This window comes from Hyperolius riggenbachi, chromosome 11, assembly GCF_040937935.1.
Source record: "Hyperolius riggenbachi isolate aHypRig1 chromosome 11, aHypRig1.pri, whole genome shotgun sequence".
NCBI lineage: Eukaryota > Metazoa > Chordata > Amphibia > Anura > Hyperoliidae > Hyperolius > Hyperolius riggenbachi.
Genome location: NC_090656.1, coordinates 92,556,944 through 92,576,531, shown reverse-complemented (window position 1 = coordinate 92,576,531; position 19,588 = coordinate 92,556,944). Strand labels below are relative to the sequence as shown.

Below are 19,588 nucleotides of genomic sequence, written 5' to 3'. Positions count from 1 at the left end.
GGGGCTGACTTGTACTGGGGGCACATATGGCTACTGTGGAAAAAGCTATACTGGGGAGGGGCGTTATACGCGAGTCAATCACTTTTTCTTGGTTACTGAGGGAAAAGTGAGTACCTCGGCTTATACGCAGGTCGGCTTATATGCGAGTATATACGGTAAATAAACTTAGACACTTACCTGAGGTATGTCCTCAAGCATCACCATTTCTTCCCCTCTCACACAACCCAGACTTACCTTTGGCTCTTAATCAAGAAAGTATTAATTCCAAACAAGATGACAAATTGACCTTTGAGAAATGTTGTGACCAGAATGCATGGTTATAGTTAGATGACTTATGACTTAAATTTTTGGCCATACACTTTAAATGGTGGAACCTATTCCAAATAAGATGTTATCTACAAAGCCATAGAATTCCCGCCACAATGATCAGAAAACCCTCTACCTTTGAGGCACTATGTACTGAAGGTGAACCAATAAAGTAAACGCTCACGACTATTTACTCCCTGTTAATCAAGCAGACAACCCCTGACATGCCATCTTTTACTAAGTGGAAAAATGATCTGGGGATTCATCTTAGCCCAGTCCAAAGGTCTAAAATATGCACTTTTGCTCATAAGACTTCTAAATCCGCACGCATTCAGGAAATTAACTACAAAATCCTCTCAAGATGGTATTTGACTACAGTTAAGCTCCAAAAGATTTTTCCTTCAATTACTTCGGAGTACTGGAGATGTAGAACTGAACAGGGCACTCTGTCACATATATTGTGGTCGTGTTCCAAATTGGACACTTTCTGGAAAAAATTGAGGCACTGGTGAAACTAGTCATTGATGGGGATATTCCCTTTACTATGGGATTTTACATTCTGCATGTTAACACGTGTCTATGAAAAAATACAAAAAATCAGTAGTAAGACATATACTGAATGCAGCAAAGTGTGTGGTGGTCCGGCGTTGGCGAAACCCCATTCCCCCTAATGTTTGAGAAGTAGTGAAAGAGATGATCACGTATATCTGATGGAAAATATGGCCCATATTGCTGCTAATGATTTGGACAGATTTAACAAAACGTTGAGGTATTGGTCTACGATCCAGGAATCTGAGGAGTTAGGCACGATACTGGAGGGCGATCAAACATTCTGTGGCACTTCTAGTGGAAGATGCTAGCTCTGGAGGTTGAAGGAGATTTCATCGCTATCTGTCATCTCTGACTCTGCTTGTATGATGAGGTGTGTTGTCATGAGGTACTAAAGTACACTAAGGCCCCGTTCACACTTGCGTTTTGCCATGCAAACGGACCGGATCCTGATCGGATCAGGACCTGATCCGGATCCGGTCCGTTTGCATCAGGCATGCATCAGGCTGCTATCCGGATCCGTGGGCAAAAAATAGCGAAATTTAAATTAAAAAATGTTGGGGTCAGCAGAAGGTGCACCTGGTGCACCTGTAGAGTCAGGTTCCTCCGCTGTAGGCCTCACCTCCACCTCCAACATTCTGCCAAACAGCTCCAGCACGTCTGTCACTGCTGCTCCACTCCAGACATGCTTGGCCCATGTGTCCCCATCCGAAATGGCCGCTTGGATACGCATAGGAAGTGGGGTAGAACATCAGGTATTTGTAGGCAGTGTGTTCTGTGCCTTCCGTTTCCCATTGGTCTCTGTGTTCCGGATGGTGCTGTCAGGCTCAGGTCCGGCTCCGGTCCGGGTGCGTGGGCCGGAGATCCGGACCCAAAAAATAGTGCATGTTGGAAAAGTGTCCTGAGTCCGGATCCGGCTCCGTACTGTACGGAACGGACACGTGTGAACGTCCGCATAGCCTTTGCATTGCTATGCGGAACGTACGTTCCGTTTGTACAGTATACGGTCCGGATCCGGCCCGGCAAATCCGGACAGGGAACGCTAATGTGAACCAGGCCTAAGGGATGCAGTAGGTGGTCCGCTTCTTGTGAGCGAACCTATACTGCTTCATTTATTCCAATCTGGGTTGGTTGGTTTATTCTGTTTACTTTTTTTTTAAATCTAAAAAAAATGATTGTGTGAACCTGTAGTAAGGAAGCTACAACTGTAGACAGAGGACTAGAGCACTCATATGCTTTTGCTCCATCACAACTTTGCTCTCTCATATTTTAACCACTTCACCACTGAGGGGTTTTACCCCCTGACCACCAGAGCAATTTTCACCCTTCAGCGCTCCTTCCATTCATTCGTCTATAACTTTATTATTACTTATCCCAATGAAATGAACTATATCTTGTTTTTTTCGCCACCAATTAGGCTTTCTTTAGGTAGGACATTATGCCAAGAATTATTTTATTCGAAATGTGTTTTAATGGGGAAATAGGAAAAAATGTGGGAAAAAATTATTATTTTTCAGTTTTCGGCCATTATAGTTTTTAAATAAAGCATGCTACTGTAATTAAAACCCATGAAATGTATTAACCCATTTGTCCCGGTTATAAAACCATTTAAATTATGTCCCTATCACAATGTTTGGCGACAATATTTTATTTGGAAATAAAGGTGCATTTTTTTCAGTTTTGCATCCATCCCTAATTACAAGCCCGCAGTTTATAAAGTAACAGTGTTATACCCTCTTAGTTCAGTCCCTATGCTAACTATTTATGTTTTTTTTTTTTATTGTATTTTTTTTTTTTTTTAATTACAAAAAAAAAATAAAAATTGGGGAGTGTGGGAGGTAATGAGTTAATTTATTGTGTAAATGTAATGTTTGAATATGTAAAATGCTTTTAGGGTGTAGTTTACTATTTGGCCACAAGATGGCCACATAGTGTTTGTTTACATGCGACCTGTAAGCGTCCAGAAGGACGCTTACAGGAAGCAGTAGGAGGCTGGGAGACTCACAATGATCTCGCTGTTTCTGAAAGAAGCAGCAGATCATTGCGGGGGCTAGATCAACGAACGGGAATGGATTTTCCCGTTCATTGATCTCCGGGCGAGCGGGCGGCGGCGTGCACGAGCGGCGGGTGCGCGCGCACGAGCGGCGGGAGCGCGGACAGCGGCGGTAGCGCGGAAGGTACGGATTTCTCCGTCCCTGGTTTTTTAGGGGGGAAAAAAGGGGCGGAGAAATTCGTACCGCTGGGGGTAAAGTGGTTAATAGATTACACCTGACTACATGATATTTTTAGTTTCTATGGGTCTTAAGATTTGATTTATTGGCCCTCGTATTAGATATGCATTGTATAACATACTCACTCTTGATAATGTCGTAATACTTTTATTGTTGTATGAGATAAATGTTCTATTTTCTATTTCGTGCCTTTGGTTCTAAATAAAGAATTAAAAAAAAAAAAAAAAAAAACAATAGGTGAGGGGAATGAGGAGTAAGTTTTTCCTCCCAGGTCCCCCCCCCCCCCCCCCCCCAACAAAATTTGATAGTTATAAAACATAATAGTTGAGTTACTCTCCTTCAGATAAAAACTCCTGAAACATTCTTGCAGTTTGTGCAAAAACACTTCAAAGATTCTCTCACACCTGGACTGTCAAGTTTTGTATTAATTGTACATCAAGGAAAAATGTATTAGGACACCGTAATTTGGGGTCATGTAGAGAACCATCATCTCTGCTGGAATATGTCAATACAAATCACAAGAAACCAAGGGAATTAAGGTTTTCATTTCCAGAATCAATAATACAGTGATTATAAAATTTATTTATTTATTTATTTATTTATTGTATTTATAAAGCGCCAACATATTACGCAGCGCTGAACATTAATTTAGGTTACAGACAATATTTAGGGGTGACATACAGCAATATGACAATACAGGAATACAAGAAAACCAGATCACACACCATAGTATGAGTACCAGGTAATGCTTAGTCAGTCACTGGATGGAGCATGGAGATTAGGCAAGTTAGGTTCACTCAGATGCATAGCATGGGTTCACAGTAATGGAGGTGCAAGATCAGGTAGGACACAAAAGGAGGAGGACCCTGCCCAAAGGCTTACAATCTAGAGGGAGAGGTAAGGACACAAATGGTAGGGGATCAGAGTTCAGCTGTAGGTTTAGAGCACTTGTGAGGGGTAGTAGGCCAGAGTGAAAAGGTGAGTTTTGAGGGCTTTCTTGAAGATGTTGAAGGAGGGGGCTACCCTAATGGGTGGAGGTAGGGAGTTCCATAGTGTTGGAGCAGCTCTTGAGAAGTCCTGCATGGGACTGGGTGATGCGGGGGGCGGTTAGGCGAAGTTCATTGGAAGAGCGGAGTGAGCGGCTAGGTGTGTACCTCTGAGTAAGATCGGAAATGTAGGTTGGACAGGTTTTGTGGACAGATTTGTAGGTCAGACACAGTATCTTGAATCTGATTCTGGACTGGATAGGAAGCCAGTGGAGGGATTCTAGGAGGGGGTCTGCCGTGGTGGAGCGATGGGAGCAGTGGATAATTCTGGCTGCCGCATTCATGATGGACTGCAGTGGGGCTGTTCGGGTCATAGGGAGACCGGACAGCAGGGCATTGCAGTAGTCAAGGCGGGAAATTATGAGGGCATGGATGAGGAGTTTGGTGGTGGCAGAGGTCAGGAAAGGGCGAATCTTACAGATGTTACGAAGGTGGAAGTTGCAGGACTTAGTGAGGTTTTGGATGTGGGAAGTGAAGGAGAGTGCGGAGTCCAGGGTGACACCCAGACAGCGGGCTTGAGAGGTAGGGCGAATGGTAGTGTGGTTAACAGTGACATGCACATCTGGGAGGTTCGTGGATGGCCGGGGTGGGAAGATCATAAATTCCGTTTTGTCTAGATTTAGTTTCAGGAACCTAGCGGACATCCAGGAGGAGATGGCTGATAGACAGGAGGAGACCTTGTCCATGGTAGTGGTGGATATGTCAGAGGTGTGGAGGTAGATTTGGGTGTCATCTGCATACAGATGATAGTTAAAACCCATGGAGGAGATAACCTTGCCAATGGAGGATGTGTATAGGGTGAACAGTAGGGGGCCAAGGACCGAACCTTGGGGGACTCCCACCGAGAGGTGGTTGGGGGTGGACGAGGACTCATTGAAGGTGGTCGTGAATGAGCGGTTGGAGAGGTAGGATGAAAGCCAGGACAGGGCGAGATCGTGAATGCCCAAGGACTGGAGGGACTGGAGGAGTAGGGGATGATCTACTGTGTCAAAAGCTGCTGACAGGTCAAGGAGGAGGAGAATGGAGTATTTACCTTCAGCTTTAGCTAAGGCAAGGTCGTTGACCACTTTGGTGAGAGCAGTTTCGGTTGAGTAACTTTTAATTACAGTCATTGGGCTTGATTCACTAAGACAAATAGCATGCCTTATTAAAGTTAAAGGGGAACTGAAGAGAGAGGTATATGGAGGCTGTGATGTTTATTTCCTTTTAATCAATACCAGTTACCTGGCGGCCCTGCTGGTCTATTTCTCTGCAGTAGTATCTGATTAAAACCAGAAACAAGCATGCAGCTAGTCTTGTCAGATCAGACTTATAAGTCTGAACCACTGAAACACCTGATCTGCTGCATGCTTGTTCAGGGGCTATGGCTAATAGTATTAGAGGCAGAGGATCAGCAGGGCTGCCAGGCAACTGGTATTGTCTAAAAGGAAATAAACATGACAGCCTCCATATACCTCTCTCTTCAGTTCCCCTTTAACACGTCTTATCAAAGTTAAAGAGGAATATAACCCAGCATTTCAACTTTGCTCTAAAACATTATTTACAGCATATTATATGCAACCAGCATTTTTTTTACTAGACCAGCATTGGAAGGGTTACACACAGAGCTTTAAAGTTCCGTGGAGAGAAATGCTGCCACAGCAAAGTTTAGATAGATACATTTAAGTAAACAAAATGTAACAAGTGTGGAATGTGACACACACTCTGACTGTGCAGGAGCTCCCGGACACAGAGAGTGAGTCACATTCCTCACTTGTTACATTGTGTTTACTTAAATGTATCTATCTAAACTTTGGATGCGTCTGCATTTCTCTCCACGGAACTTTAAAGCTCTGTGTGTAACCCTTCCAATGCTGGTCTAGTAAAAAAAAAAAATGCTGGTTGCATATAATATGCTGTAAATAATGTTTTAGAGCAAAGTTGAAATGCTGGGTTATATTCCGCTTTAACATGCCTTATCAGAGTAGCATAGCGAGCGCTACGAACCCGCAGGGGCTCAGGGCAGGACAAGTAAAGCTCTCGTCATTGCCAATTGGCAGGCATGAGTTCACCATGCTACTCTGATAAGGCGTGTTAACTTTGATAAGGCGTGTTATCTCTGATAAGGCATGCTATTTGTCTTAGTGAATCAAGCCCTTTGAGTAATAAACAAATATGGTAAGTTTGTTAAAAATCCATGTCACATCGATGTATGTGCAGTGATTGGTCCGACAAACCTTTTGCAGTCTATACAAGAACCTCTTCTTTAGAGGCAAACAAAAGTTCAAAGTTTGTGACATGAGGCAGTTAAAAACAACATCAGAAAGTGTAAAAGTATGTACACACGTCCAACAAAGTGCATCACCAACTTCACGACATGACCAACGCCATGACAAACCGTTTACTCTACTTGTATTTTCCATGCGCCAACAAACTGAACGACCAACCCATTAACATAATGTGCATGCAAGCGAATACGTCATTCAACAGCGCTATACGCACGTAGCTAACTGCATGATATCAGACCAACAGTCGTGTAAGTTGATCCGCCGGATGGATCGGGCAAACCGCCTGTTACCAGTCGCTCGTCTAGTCATTTGCCACACATACACATGCCTGGTTGTTGTCCAACAGACCAAAATCACACGACAATCTGGCAGTTTGTTTGAGTGTGTGTATATGGGCCTTTACATAGAGTGTGGATAAAAATCCTCTCCTCTGCATCAGATATCCATTTCATCTAGTCAAACCCATTAGACAGTTGTCCAATATAATCACTGGGTCTGTGAAGGTATGTAATGTAATAAGGTTACAAACTGCCATCACAGTGACTCTCATCCATGCAGACCGATCTCTCCTGTTTGGACGATAATCGCTGCTAGTCGAATGATCACAAACAATCTGCCCATTCAAGGTAGCGAGTTTAACACTTCAGTAATGATCCGATCAGCAGACTGTAGTTGTGTAGAAGGAATGAATTGTAGAGCCTCCCACCAGTCCACTTCCGAGAATCTCTGGTATATCTCTCTCCCAGCTTTCCTTACATTTCAGAGGAAATTTCTTAAAGAGAATCTGTACTGTAAAAATCTTACATAATTAAACGTACCAGCCTGTTTGTTGTCTTCTCCTAGCCCCCTCTGTGACATTTTCGCTGCTCCCCACTGCTTTCTGATAAAATCACTGTTTTATTAATTGTTTTGTAAACAATGAAGATGGCCGCCAAACAGGAAATACATCATCAGAGCAGGTGCCTGTTTGCATTGGCTCCTCTCAAGCCTGACTTGACTGCTGGAATGTTACTCTCAGTGTTGCCTTAGTGTAACGGTTGGGTGTCGTATCTCAGATGTCTGATTATGTGGTGATCTGCAGAATCACCAATAATTCAGACGCTATACCAGATTATGTGTGATCTGCAGAATCACCAATAATGCCAGTAAAACAAGACTAAGAGCTGAGTGTGTGGTGTTTGGCGCAACCGTAACTTTAATAGTTTGGCAAGACCTCACCAGAGGGGCTGGTGAGGTACTATCGGTTCACTGACCGTATAATAGAGCACTACCACAGCAAGCTGGAGATACAGCAACTGAAGAGAGAGAATATCTGCCGGCCTGAGATACAAACAGTACTGCACTAAAGAACAACTTCACCAGCGGATCTGGTGGAGCTAACACCTCACCAGTGGCGAGGGCCCACTGGTGAGTAGAATGGTCTGACAGGCAAGGTTCGGCAACAGAGAGGTAAGTATCGGTACAGAATCGTGAGACAAGAGAGTAAACGTTAATCAGGCAGAGGTTCAGCAACAGGAATGTACGTATCGGTACATAATCGTAAGACAAGAGAGTAATCGGGAATCAGGCAGAGGTTCAGCAACAGGAAGGCAGATAGGCAAAAGTACAGGATCAGAAAGCAGGATCAGAGTCAGAGAAATCGCTAATAGAGTCATACACAGGAGATCAATACACAAGCAATATCCTAGTCTAGGTGTGAAGTCCTTGGCATGAACACCCGGGAACTAGTCTAACCAATAACAATAGCAAGGTAGCAATATCCTAGATTAGGTGTGAAATCCTTAGCATCAACACCTGGGATCTAGTCTAAGGTCTGAGCGCTAACACGCAAGTATTCACGACAACAGACACCAGTAGAATGAAGCCCGAAGGCTTAAGAAGCAGAAAAGACCCCGCTGGCACGCCCCTGCTGGACCAGCCAATCCTGGGCGCCGTGGGACTCCTCTGAATTCAGGCGACCAGCAGGTCAGCTGACGCCTCTCTTCCTGGAATAAAGGTCCTGTCTGTACGCGCGCCTGCGCAAGACAGCGACCCTGTGGGCAGGAGAAAGCCCCGTCCTTGGCGTCCTACACGCCGAGAAGACGGGCAGGGGCACGAGGGCAGCTGCGGCGGCGGAACCGTTCGCCGCAGCCGTCGTCCCCCAGACTACCTCCGCCGGAGGAACGAGCGGAGACGTGGAGGCAGCTGCGGCGGTGGTGCCGCTCGCCGCAGCTGCCATTATATTCATTACATTTAGCTGCTTGTCTGGGCTTTGAACTGATCTTTCTGCACTCACAGCTGTTCACAAGGTCACAGCTCCTTGAGCCTCAGACAGGCTGGCTGTGAGCACAGATTTTGCCTGTGACTCATACACACAGCACAAAGGAGAGCAGAGGGGGGCGTGGAGGGTTCGTGCATAACTTCTCCCTATCACAGCAGAGGCAGCACATTCCTCCCTGGGTCGATAAAGCTTGACAAGGAAAAGAAGATAGATATATTACAGAGACAGTGCAACTAGAAAAGGCTGCAGTAATCCTGACCACATTAGAACAGGTATAGGAACTTTTAGGATAGAATAAATAAGGCTGAAAGTTTTGTTACAGAGGAACTTCAGCCTTCCAGTGCTGTATAAATAGATTCCGAGTCTAACCAGTAGTTGAGCAGATCTCTAGTCGCTTCTGCCAAATCCTTCTGTGCCCAACAACCCAGATGCTGCAGCTGAGCTGACATAAATATTCCCATGGATTAGGAACTGCCAGACCTCCCTCGTCTATATAGAATATTGTAATGTCACCAACTTAACTAACTAACGATCGCATCACGCCAATTGGCGTGAACGCAGTGGCTCCCCCAGGACCGCCTAAAGCCAATTGGCTTCAAGTCCTGGGGGCGGAGATTGCAGGGGGAGCGCGCGCATTAATATGTGCGCATCCCCGCTTGAATGACGGAGCAGAGCTCCGTCATCAGTGTGACAGCAGACTGTTAAAAACTCCCGTCTACTTACATTGTACAGCGCTGCGATCTACAGCAGCGCGGTACTGGGGACAGCCGTGACGCTCAGAGAGCGATCAGCTCTCATAGGCTCATGTCTATGAGAGCAGATTGCTGTGATTGGCTGCCGGAGGGAGGGAAAATAAAGAAAAAAATACATTTTATTAACAAAAAACCACAATAAATAAATTTATTAAAAAAAAGACAGCTTGCAGCAGCGATCAGAGCCCACCAACAGAAACCTCTGTTGGTGGGCTGAAAAGGGGGTTAGGAGAATCATTCATCTGCTAAAATGTAGTGCTCTGCCACAAGCCATTAAAGCTGCAGAGCACCAATTTGTAAAAAAAATAGCCTGGTCACTAGGGGGTTTAAGCCTACGGTCCTTAACCAACGCTTCAAAAGTTTCCCATGATTCAGCCTGTCTGCATTACAAAGCCTTTACAGCCCTTCTGGGTGAGGATTAATACAGCGACATTATGCTCAGCTCTACAACCATAAAGGAGGTGTGGCCAAGACTAAGCTTCTAACACTTAAAGAGGAACTCCAGTGAAAATAATGTAATACAAAAGTGCTTAATTTTTACAATAATTATGTATGAATGATTTAGTCAGTGTTTGCTTATTGTAAAATCTTTCCTCTCCCTTATTTACATTCTGACATTTATCACACGGTGACATTTTTACTGCTGGCAGATGATGTCACTGGAAGGAGATGCTGCTCCCTTTTTTTGGCAGTTGGAAACAGCTGTTATTTTCCACAATGCATTAAGGCTCCCACAGTGTGATGTCTGGACCTCAGAGCTGTGAAGCGCTGATGTCACACTATGGGAGGGGTTTCACCACAAAATCAGCCATACAGAGCCTCTTGATGATCCATTTGAGAAAAGGAATAGATTTCTCCTGGGAAAGGGGGTTTCAGCTACTGACTGGGATGAAGTTCAATTCTTGGTTACGGTTTCTCTTTAACAGCTCTTCCAGCTAACAAAATCATTGCTGAAAAGCAAATATAGCAGTACTCTCAGAGATGGATTAATTGGGCCATAGGCAAGGTTATAGATTTGGGGCCTTGTGGTCTTTTTGGTAAGCTGAAGTGGAGAGAGGTCAGAGAAGGTGGTTGGTGGGCCCCTTGACACCCAATAGGCTCCAAGCACATGCCTACGTTGCCTGGTGGATGATCCTCCTCAGTACACTACACTCAGGAGCATCCACAATGAACATATTTCTAACCATGTTCTTTCCATAACACAGAATAAATACACATTTTAAAATCAAACTAATATTAGTGTTAATCCAAATGCAGCTTGATCTTAAAATCATTGATCTGGCAACACGTGTCTAAGCTGTGACATCCTGAATCGTTTTACCTCTCTAATAAAATTAGTGCTTGGATATCTAATTACATTGTTTATTGATTCACAAAGCTATTCTCAAAACACATTTGGGCTCAACGTTCATCTTGAAACAAACATAAAACGCCTAATCCGGGGCTGTGAGATTCTGCGGGGTCCGCCACGGCTCCTGTGTGATGTCTCAAATTAACATATATGACTTTGCTTCAGTGTTCACCTGCATCACATTAGACAAGGTAATAATTTATGATAATCATATGAAAATATACAATTAATATTCATCGCCTCTCATTTCTCATCACTTTCCATGATCAGTAATGCAGAGTGAAAACGCTGTCAGCTTTCTAATTGCTTTGTAATGGGCCTGAAACAAGAAAATCATTAAAGACAAACAATCTGTCACTTGTCTGTTACTTTAACTATCTATCACTAAGCAAACTAATTAAAGAAATTGCTAATAAGATACGAGCGGCGGCGGCAGTGAAAGGTGACTCTGTTGTGCGCTTAAAAGACACATTTGCCAGGAGTAGCCTGTTCCTAAAAAGAGCATTTTGGAGCTATTGATCAAAGCTCTCTGGGTGCCAAACTGCTGAAATTCTCATACATAAACCTCATTGACAGTAGGAAGTCCTGTTGAAAGCAAATTATGCTGCCTTTTATGTACTAGCAACCAGCATGAAACACTTGTTGGGTATAACACATTAAAAGGAACCTGAAGGAAGAGGGATATGGAGGCTGCCATATTTATTTCCTGTTATACAATACCAGTTGCCTGGCTATCCTGCTGATCCTCTGCCTCTAATACTTTGAGTCAAAACCCCTGAATAAGCATGCAGGAAGTATTTCTGACATTATTGTCAGATCTGACAAGATGAACTGCATGCTTGTGTCTGGTGTGATTCAGATACTACTGTAGCCAAATAGCACAGCAGGGCTGCCAGGCAACTGGTATTGTTTAAAAGGAAATAAATATGGCAGCCTCCATATTTTTCTCACTTCAGGTTCCCTTTAAATCTAGTACTAATGACACAGTACATTCACATCCTCTCTGCTACCAGTTGTAGCAGAAGGACTTAAACACCAGTGCTCATCAACCAGGGCAACAAGTGGGGCACCAGCCAGGGTGCCCGTTCTCAGATCACAAGCCCCCCCCCCCGTCAGCGTACAGCAGTTAGAAGAGTATCTGGCTAAGTAGGACTCCCACTCCTCACAACCTCAAGCTGGGACCCATACATGCAGACACAAGGGACCATTAGTGTGAGTGACAGGTGGAGAGAGCAAATCGACACAGGAGCTAGGAGGGTGAGTCATACTTACAGTCAAGCTTCAAGCTGCCAATCTCTGTAAGGAGGGGTTGTCAGGAGAACCACTACATTACCAGGTAAATGGGGGGGGGGGGGGATACCACTAGGCTACCAGGGAATTATTACAAGGGAAGGGGGATAAGACTAGACCACCAGGGAATTCTTAAAGGGGAAGGGGGATACCACTCAACCACTAGGGAATTCTTTAAGGGTAACTACAACTAGACTATAAGGAACATCTATTGGGGTGGAGGCATAGACTACCAGGGAGAGCTGTGGGAAAGAGGAAAGCCACTAGACAACCAAGGAATGCCATAAAGGGGAAGGGGTACCACTAGTCTACCAGGTCCTACATTAACGTGAAAGGGGGAACACTAGACTACACTTGAAAAATATATAATGCAGAACAGGATCACTAGACCCTCTGGAATGCTCTACCAGACCACAGAGAAATATATAAATAAGAGGGGGGCCACTACCATAGGCAAGTTTAGGGGGGTTACTGTTGCTCAGAATCCCCCCTCAGACCAGGGCCTGTGCAGTGTCTAGGGACAGGCACAAGTTGAGACACCAGAATGTCTGCAAGCATCCTGCAGCTCACAGCACTGGGCTGGCATCTGAAGTAGATGGCGCACCACCCCCTTTCTTTTTCGGCTACAGTTGACTTTGGATGTATTGGCAGCTTGTGTACAGCACATGGAGCAGCTCTGGAGAACTTGACAGAGCACAGAGGCAGGTATGAACAGTGCCCCGTCCCCCTGCTGTGTGCTAGTAAAGAAGGAAGTCAGGACCTGCCAGAAAGCTTCACTTCTCCCATCATTACAGATGTTGACTGTCCTCATTATTATCTGTATTCACAGGCAGCTGTAACACCAAACCAGGGGCCAGTGAATACGGATAATAATGCAAATAAGTAATCTCTTATTCTAACTACTATTATGTATTTATACAGCACTGACATCATCAGCAGCAAATTACAAAGTACATAGGCATGTCACGCACTGTCCTCAGAGGAGCTCACAATCTAATCCTACCATAGTCATATTCTAATGTCCTACCATATTATTATGCATTTATATAGCACTGACATCTTCCGCAGTGCATTACAGAGTAAATAGTCATGTCACTTACTGTCCTCAGAGGAGCTCACAATCTAATCTCTACCATAGTCATACTCCAATATCATACCATATTATATTGATCAGGGCTGAGAGAGACCTTTCTGGGTCCCCCCCCCCCCTTTAAAAATCCTGGGTTTGCCCTTGACTAATCCACCAGGATAAGTTATAACAAATAGAAGGGGGCTGTTACTTTAAAAAAATACGATTTGGCCACATCTTATAGCCCCACCCACTTTTGAAACCATACCCTCTGCATATAAAGCAACTTATTACGCTTTCTATAAACCTTTTTATTCCCTTTGTTTATTTTTAGACATGTTTTTTATTATCATTGCAGTACTAGGGGGAAAAAAAACGACATAATACAGAAAATTAAACCATTATTACAAAACTGAAAGTCCCCTCTATTCTTTGTAGCAGCAACAAAATTTAAGTATTATAATAAATAGGATACATAGCCAAATTTAATTAGGGTTTATTATCTAGGAAAGCACTTTTTATTTTAACATAATAATAGGTGAAAACTGGTAAACTGTATTTTTCTATTTTTGTCTTCTTTTCTCCTTTAAAATGCATAGAAAATAAAATAATTCCTGAGGAAAAAAAGCTCCCAGAGAAAGTCTAGTTTTTCCTGAAAGAAACAATGTATATATCACTAAGGGGCCTTAAGTAGTGATAAAGTTATTGCTGACTAAATAGTAACAAAGCTAAAACGTCAACACTGCTTTAGGCTTTGTTCACATTTCGTTCCGTCCGCGTTGGCCGGTTTTTGAAGCGTTTTTTTTTTCGATTTCTCTGAGTTGGATGGTTTTCTTAAGTGCTTTTGCAGAGTGATTGTGTTTTTTCACTTCCTGACGTCAGTGAACTGTTTGATCTATAAAAGAATAAATATAATGTATTTATTCTTAAAAACGTGAATGTAATCTCTGCACAAAGCGATTTTGTGAGTGTTTAGCGTTTTCCTATACCTTCCATTGAGGCGGAATCGCCTCAAAAATGGCCCAAGCACCGCTTATCTGAGCGGATCGGAAACTAACCGCTCAGATGTGAACTCTCTCATAGGGAATCATGGCACAAGCGCTTTCAGGGCGATTTTGAAAGTCGCCAGCGCTTAAAAATTGTCAAAAATGCCCCTAGTGTGAACAAGCCCTTAGTCCATAAGGGGAAAACAGGTCTAGGTGTGAAGTGGTTAAAGTGTACCTAAACACAGGAAGCTAGGGGGTCTTGTCACAAAGACAATTCCACACATACTCTTTCTCAGCACGTTGTATGCTCTTTTCAGGAGATATACCATTTTTTCCTTTATGTTTGCACCTGTCCGCCGCATGGTCAATCTTGGTTTCCGCTTCTCCCCACCGGCTGCTAAGTCTTCTTCACTTACGTGTCCCCGGGCGCATGTGCGATGTAATACAGGGGACAGACAGTAGGGGCACCGTGACCGCTAGCTGTGACTGCTAGATGCCCCTGGTGACTATCCCCTGCATTACGTTACACAGGCACCCAAGGACATGGAAGTGGGCTGCAGCGACGGAAGAGCTGCAGTAGACTGCAGTGTGGTCATTGAAATCTACGCTCTGGCAGTAGTAATAGGTCCCAAACAGGGCGTAGATTTCAATTAGCTATGTCCAGAAAAGGTTAAAGAGTAACTGTAGTGAAATAATCATGAATAAATTTGCTTATTTTTTACAATATTCATTTATAGATTATTTAGTCTGTGTTTGCCCACTGTAAAATCTTTCCTCTCCCTGATTTACATTCTGACATTTATTACTGATGGTGATGTGTAGTTCATTACTGAGAGTTCTATGCACAGAGGAAGATACTGCTTGCTTGGCAGTTGTAAAAAGCTGTTATTTTCCCACAGTGCAAGGAGGTTCACAGACAGCAAACTGCCAGGACCATGGTCATGACATAACACTTGGGGGGGGGGGGGGGGGTTCACCACAATATCAGCCCCCTTATGATGTATTTGAGAAAAGGTAAAGATTTCTCATGAGAAAGGGGATATCAGCTACTGATTGGGATGAAGTTCAATCATTGGTCAAAGTTCCACTTTGATAACAGATAAATAAAAAAAACAAAAACAAAAAACCCAAACATTGATTAACTCATTAAACAAAATAAATCAGCAAAAATGTGTATTCTGAAAAAGGAAAAACTTAGGATACCCTACCCCCTAATAGTAATAGTGTTGGTAAATTGGTAAAGTAGATGCAAATAACTTTGAGTTCATGCAAATGTATGCAAGTTTTTGTGCAAACATATGCAGCTTGAAAATGAACCAATCAAATCTTGCTGAGGTAAAATTTGATTGGTTCATTTTCCAGCTGCATAAATTTGCATCAACTCAAAGTTATTTGCATCTACTTAACCATCACTACCACCTAATAGCTAAAGTCACCCCACTTGGCTGAAATGCATGCAATGAGAAATGATTTCCTTTTAAAGGACAACTGTAATGAGAGGGATATGGAGGCTGCCATATTTATTTCCTTTTAAGCAATACCATTTGCCTGTCAGCCCTGCTGATCTATTTGGCTGCAGTAGTGAATAACACCAGGAACAAGCATGTGGCTAATCCAGCCAGTCAATGTGCATTATTTTGAAGGAAATAAATATGTCAATACCTATATTTTTCTTCCCTTGGGTTCCCTTTAAGGGGTTTCTTGGATGTACAGCCCATCAGGCAGGGAGGTTAGGTTTAGGCATGATAAAGACTATATTTGTCCGGCAGGTTAGGGTTAAGAATCAGGAATAGGACTCCATCAGGTAGGGAAGTCAGGGTTGGGCATTAAGAAAGGGAGGGTTAGGCTTATGCATGTGTATGCGGTCCAACATTAGGCACTAGGGATGATCACAGATATACACATTGTTCCGAGTTGATACAAATGTATGCAAATTCTTATGCAAATATATGCAGCTTGAAAATGGACCAATCAATTTAAACCTAGGTTTAAATTGATTGGTCCATTTTCAAACTGCATACATTTGCATAAAATGTGCATCATTTCAGAAAAATTTGCATCTCATTGATCATCCCTATTAGGCACTAACCTCTAGCCCAGAGCCACAGCAGAACCCCGGTGACCACCGTAATCAAAACCCTGGCTAACAGATAACTTTTCCATGAGTTATCTCATAGGGGATCGTTTTTCATCTTCTGCTTAAAGTATCTTTTCAGCATCCTGACAAGTGCAGAACTCCCAAGAAGTAGGTGAAAAAGTAAGTACTGTTAAAATTATTTTCTTGCTTGCTGAGGAGTAAAGGGGCATTTTATTGACTAGGTGTGAAAATATCTCCTAAGAGAAAACTCAGGAGAAAAAGTTAACTGCACATGGGCCATAGCGCAATCAGGGCCACCATCAGCACTGCCCGGCATAATCCTACTTTAGCTCAGCAGTGACCAGGGCTCACAGTGCTTAGAGAGTGAGAGTTTTCTTGTAGGAGATCACCTTTGATTGAAAATAACTTTTTAACGCTTTGCAAAGCAAAAAGTACCAAAAAGTAGGTGAAAAAGTACTGCCAAAATTATTTTCAAATTTTTTTGCTTGCAGATGGTGTAAAAGGCATTTTATTTTCAAGTTGTGAAAAGATAAACTAGGAGGTGACAAACGAGCCCACGTGTACGCCAGCAACCACGACAGCGGCGGACAAGTGGCAGATAAGCGGTGGATGTGGACAGGTAATGTATACTGCACTGGGCACCAGGGGGGCACATTACACATCGGGGGACAGCGTCGGACCCGCAAGCCACAAGGCCGATTCCGGATCGATTTCAGCTGAAACTGATCGGGAATCGGCCTGCAGTGTATGGGCAGCCAATAGATGTCTCTCTAATCAGATTTGATTACAGAGAGATTTGTCTCTTGGTCGAATCTGCCCATCATCGCTAGATGTCTGTCTACCTTAAATGCTTGATTTGTATACACCTGTGGCCATAGAAATGATTGAAACAGCTGTAGTATACTGTACTATTTATAGAGTACCATGGAAGATATTGGCGCTATATACTGTATAAACCTACAATAGTCATCCCAAAGTCTAGATGTGAGCATAGACTCTATGGAAATTTAGTTATTGGGCTCTGAGATTTCCAGTTACGCCTCTGTGCAACACATTGTAATTTTACTCTTCACAACAGGAATTATGGGATGCTGTGACAAATTTAGCGAAGACTGTAGCTGTCATCATGGCTGTGTTCCTGGAGAAGTGTTACCTCTAATTACAGCCATAGCCTTTTTTTTTTGCAAATATATAGAAGCATAGCTGCAGCAGTAGCCATGTTGTGTTACTGAGGGGCAATGAGAAAGCACCACGTGATTATCAGCACCTTGTATGGCCGCAACATCTCACCTATGGCCTGGCGCCTTGTCTCCTCCTAACAACTTCATACCCTTTATCGGTGGCAATGAAACAGTAACAAAGTCAATTAGCAGCTACATGGCAGGTCATAATTGCTGTCTGGCTGCTAATATTTATTTATATCTTCTGTAATGACATCTTCCTTCTCTTGTTCTTATCTACTTAGAAGTAGATTATTATATTTGGGAATATTTATTGAAGAAATACACAGCGTTGTATGTGTAAATGTTTTGTGTTAATCAGATAGATAGTTGCTTAAAAAAACTGTGTTGTGAAGAACAGCAGCTGACCTTTTTTTTTATAGCATTACTTGTAAGATGATAGATAAAAATAAGGCTTTTACACACTTGCAAAAAATTATTGACCGATTATTGTTACAGCAAACCTGAAGTGAAAATAAATGTATGAGACAATAAATTTGTATGGGCAGCATGGTGGCGTAGTGGTTAGTGCTCTTGCCTTGCAGCGCTTGGTCCCCGTTTTGAATCCCAGCCAGTACACTATCTGCATGGAATTTGTATCTTCTCCCCGTGTCTGTGTGGGTTTCCTTCTGGCACTCCGGTTTCCTCCCACATCCCAAAAAACATTCAGATAAGTTTATTGGCTTCCCCCAGACTATGATACATACATAGACATATGACTAATGGTAGAAATTAGATTGTGAGCCCCTCTGAGGGACAGTTTAGTGACAAGACAAACTCCGCAAAGCGCTGCGGAAGATGTCGGCGCTATATAAATACTAAATAATAATATGTGTAGTACAGCTAAGAAATAGAACATTAGTAACAAAGAAAAAAAGGCTCATGTTTTCCAGTACAGTAAGAGTAAAAAAAAAAAACTTCAGTTGTTATCCATGCAAAAGAGCTTCTCTGAGCTCTTTGACCAAACTTGGGTCACATACAGTCCTGTTTACTGAAGCACTGAAACAGCCAAGAAACAGCGAGAGACAGCTTGAGATAAGGTTTTACTGGAGGAAAGTTAAAACGGTCATTTGCTCTTTTTGGTTTCACAGTTTAAAGGGACTCAGAGCTCATGAAAATAGAAATACAGTGGGATGCAAAATTATGGGCAAACTTGTTAATCGTCATAATTTTCCTGTATAAATCCTTGGTTGTTACGATAAAAAATGTCAGTTAAATATACCATATAGGAGACACACACAGTGATATTTGAGAAGTGAAATGAAGTTTTTTGCATTTACAGAAAGTGCGCAATAATTGTTTGAATAAAATTAGGCTGGTGCATAAATTTTCATTTTATTGAGTCCAAAACCTTTAGAACTAATTATTGGAACTCAAATTGGCTTGGTAAGCTCAGTGACCCCTGACCTACATACACAGATGAATCCAATTTTGAGAAAGAGTATTTAAGGGGGTAAATTGTAAGTTTCCCTCCTCGTTAATTTTCTCTGAAGAGTAGCAACATGGGGGTCTCAAAACAACTCTCAAATGACCTGAAGACAAAGATTGTTCACCATCATGGTTTAGGGGAAGGATACAGAAAGCTGCCTCAGAGATTTCAGCTGTCTGGTTCCACAGTTAGGAACATATTGAGGAAATGGAAGACCACAGGCTCAGTTCAAATTAAGGCTCGAAGTGGCAGACCAAGAAAAATCTCGGATAGACAGGAGCGACGAATAGTGAGAACAGTCAGAGTCAACCCACAGACCAGCACCATAGACCTACAACAAACATCATCTTGCTGTAGATGGAGTTACTGTGCATCGTTCAACCATCGAGAGTGAAGCCTTTTCTCCGCTCACAGCACAAACAGAACCGCTTAAAGTGAACATCCGGACTAAAAATCTACTCAGCAGAACTGAAAAGGCTTGGTGTTTCACAGCATCAGAACTTTGTTTTTCTTACCAAAGCATCATTTTTAGCTGCATTTTTAGCTAAGCTCCACCCATCAAAGAAAACTGCCCGAGCTTTTTTCCCTGATGCCGTGAAAAGCATGATGGGATATTCTATGTTGTTGTTCACGTTGCCTAGCAACTGGGAGGGGTGATCAGCACACAGGACAGTTGGAACTGTGTCTCATGCTCCCTGTCACCTCCTTTCAACCAAAAAGATGGCTGCCCTCAT

At 43.0% G+C, this 19,588-nt stretch overlaps 2 protein-coding genes across 8 annotated transcripts in view; one reads left to right on the top strand and one right to left on the bottom strand.

The window, feature by feature from the left end:
- Positions 1-19,588, top strand: part of DNAJC24 (DnaJ heat shock protein family (Hsp40) member C24) — a 177,234-nt gene that overhangs the window by 41,011 nt on the left and 116,635 nt on the right. The window contains exons 1-2 of one of the 3 annotated variants that reach the window (XM_068260486.1): positions 16,322-16,364; positions 16,697-16,824. The exons of 1 other annotated variant lie outside the window; for it this stretch is intronic. The gene's annotated coding sequence lies outside the window, so the exon portion shown is untranslated. Of the gene's footprint in view, positions 1-16,321; positions 16,365-16,696; positions 16,825-19,588 lie in introns of those variants that run through there. One more of the 3 variants, XM_068260485.1, reaches the window with a different exon arrangement.
- DCDC1 (doublecortin domain containing 1) overlaps positions 1-19,588 on the bottom strand; it is a 751,262-nt gene that overhangs the window by 702,012 nt on the left and 29,662 nt on the right. The window contains exon 1 of one of the 5 annotated variants that reach the window (XM_068260482.1): positions 3,212-3,249. The exons of the other annotated variants lie outside the window; for them this stretch is intronic. The gene's annotated coding sequence lies outside the window, so the exon portion shown is untranslated. Of the gene's footprint in view, positions 1-3,211; positions 3,250-19,588 lie in introns of those variants that run through there. 5 annotated transcript variants of the gene reach the window in all.